Source organism: Arachis duranensis, chromosome 2 (genome assembly GCF_000817695.3).
Source record: "Arachis duranensis cultivar V14167 chromosome 2, aradu.V14167.gnm2.J7QH, whole genome shotgun sequence".
Lineage (NCBI taxonomy): Eukaryota > Viridiplantae > Streptophyta > Magnoliopsida > Fabales > Fabaceae > Arachis > Arachis duranensis.
In genome coordinates this window covers 67,123,640-67,126,442 of record NC_029773.3, presented here as the reverse complement: position 1 = coordinate 67,126,442, position 2,803 = coordinate 67,123,640, and positions in this window count along the sequence as shown.

The window sequence follows — 2,803 nt, the reverse complement described above, 5'->3', positions numbered from 1 at the left end:
TTACTCTTCCCCTGTCACACTTCCCAAAAACCCTTCACCAATCACCTCAATCTCTCTTCCCAATCACCTATTCACCACTCACATCCATCCACTTTTCCCCATAAACCCCACCTACCTTCAAATTCAAAAACATTTTTCCACCCAATCCCACCCTAAATGGCCGAACCTACCCTCTCCCCTCTCCCTATATATACCCTTCCATTCTACTTCATTTTCACACAACACTACCCCCTCTACTATACCTTTGCCGAATTCATCTCCCCTCACTCTCCTCCAATTTCTTCTTCTTCTTCTTCTTCTTCTTCTCTTCTTTCTTCTTTTGCTCGAGGGCGAGCAATATTTTAAATTTGGTGTGGTAAAAGCATAGCTTTTTGTTTTTTAAGTTTGGTGTGGTAAAAGCATAAGCTTTTTTTTCCATTACCATCAATGGCACCTAAGGCCGGAGAATCCTCTAGAAAAGGAAAAGGGAAGACAAAAGCTTCCACCTCCGAGTCATGGGAGATGGAAAGATTCATCTCCAAGAGCCATCAATACCACTTCTATGATGTTGTGGCAAAGAAGAAGGTGATCCCTGAGGTCCCTTTCAAGCTCAAGAAAAATGAGTACCCAGAGATCCGACATGAAATCCGAAGAAGAGGTTGGGAAGTCCTAACCAACCCTATGCAACAAGTCGGAATCTTAATGGTTCAAGAGTTCTATGCCAATGCATGGATCACTAGGAACCATGATCAAAGTATGATCCCGAGTCCAAAGAATTATCTCACAATGGTTCGGGGGAAATACTTAGATTTTAGCCCGGAAAATGTGAGGTTGGCATTCCACTTGCCCATGATGCAAGAAGATGAACGCCCCTACACTAGAAGGGTCAACTTTAATCAAAGGTCGGACCAAGTCCTTATAGACATATGTGTGGAAGGAGCTCAATGGAAGAGAGACTCCAAAGGTAAGCCAGTTCAACTAAGAACACTGGACCTCAAGCCTGTGGCTAGAGGATGGTTGGAGTTCATTCAACGCTCCATCATTCCCACTAGCAACCGATCTGAAGTTACTGTGGATCGGGGCATCATGATTCATAGCATCATGATTAGAGAGGAAGTAGAAGTTCATGAGGTCATCTCCAATGAAATCTACAAAATAGCCGACAGGCCCTCCACCATGGCAAGGCTAGCTTTTCCTCACCTTATTTGCCATCTATGTTACTCAGCTGGAGTTATCATAGAAGGAGACATCCCCATTGAAGAGGATAAGCCCATCACCAAGAAGAGGATGGAGCAAGCAAGAGAAACCCTTCACGGTTCTCAAGAGATGCATGAGAAAGCTCATCATCAAGAAATCCCTGAGATGCTTCAAGGGATGCACTTTCCTCCCAACAACTATTGGGAACAACTCAACACTTCCTTAGAAGATTTGAGCCACAATGTTGAACAATTAAGGGTGGAACATCATGAGCACTCCATCATTCTCCATGAAATAAGAGAAGATCAAATAACAATGAGAGAGGAGCAACAAAGGCAAGGAAGGGACATAGAAGAGCTTAAGGACATTGTTGGTCCTTCAAGAAGAAGACGCCACTAAGGTGGATTCATTCCTTGTTCTTATTTCTTTCTGCTTTTCGGTTTTTATGTCGTGTTTATCTATGTTTTGTGTCTCTACTTCATGATCATTAGTAGCTAGTAACTATGTCTTAAGGCTGTGAATAAATTCCATTAATCCTTCACCTCTCTTAAATGAAAAATGTTTTAATTCAAAAGAACAAGAAGTACATGAAATTCGAATTTATCCTTGAATTTAATTTAATTATATTGATGTGGTGACAATACTTTTTGTTCTCTGAATGAATGATTGAACAGTGCATATGTCTTTTGATATTGTTGTTTATGAATGTTAAAACTGTTGGCTCTTGAAAGAATGATGAACAAAGAGAAATGTTATTGATAATCTAAAAAATCATAAAATTGATTCCTGAAGCAAGAAAAAGCAGTGAAAAAGCAAAAGCTTGTGAAAAAAAAAAGTGGCAAAAAAATAGAAAGAAAAAGAAAAAGCAAGCAGAAAAAGCCAATGGCCCTTAAAATCAAAAGGCAAGGGTAAAAAAGATCCAAGGCTTTGAGCATCAATGGATAGGAGGGCCCAAGGAAATTAAATCCAGGCCTAAGCGGCTAAATCAAGTTGTCCCTAACCATGTGCTTGTGTCATGAAGGTCCAAGTGAAAAGCTTGAGACTGAGTGGTTAAAGTCGTGATCCAAAGCAAAAAGAGTGTGCTTAAGATCTCTGGACACCTCTAACTGGGGACTCTAGCAATAAGAACCCTGGACACCTCTAATTGGGGACTCTAGCAAAGCTGAGTCACAATCTGAAAAGGTTCACCCAGTTATGTGTCTGTGGCATGGATGTATCCGATGGTAATATTGGAAAACAGAGTGCTTTGGGCCACGGCCAAGACTCATAAAGTAGCTGTGTTCAAGAATCAACATACTTAACTAGGAAAGTCAATAACACTATCCGAAATTCTAAGTTCCTAGAGAAGCCAATCATTCTAAGTGAGATGTCAAAACTGTTCAGAAGCAAAAAGCTACAAGTCCCGCTCATCTAATTATAATTAATATTCATTGATATTTTGGAATTTATAGTATATTCTCTTCTTTTTATCCTAATTGATTTTCAGTTGCTTGGGGACAAGCAACAATTTAAGTTTGGAGTTGTGATGAGCGGATAATTTATACGCTTTTTGGCATTATTTTTAGGTAGTTTTTAGTAGGATCTAGCTACTTTTAGGGATGTTTTCATTAGTTTTTATGCTAAATTC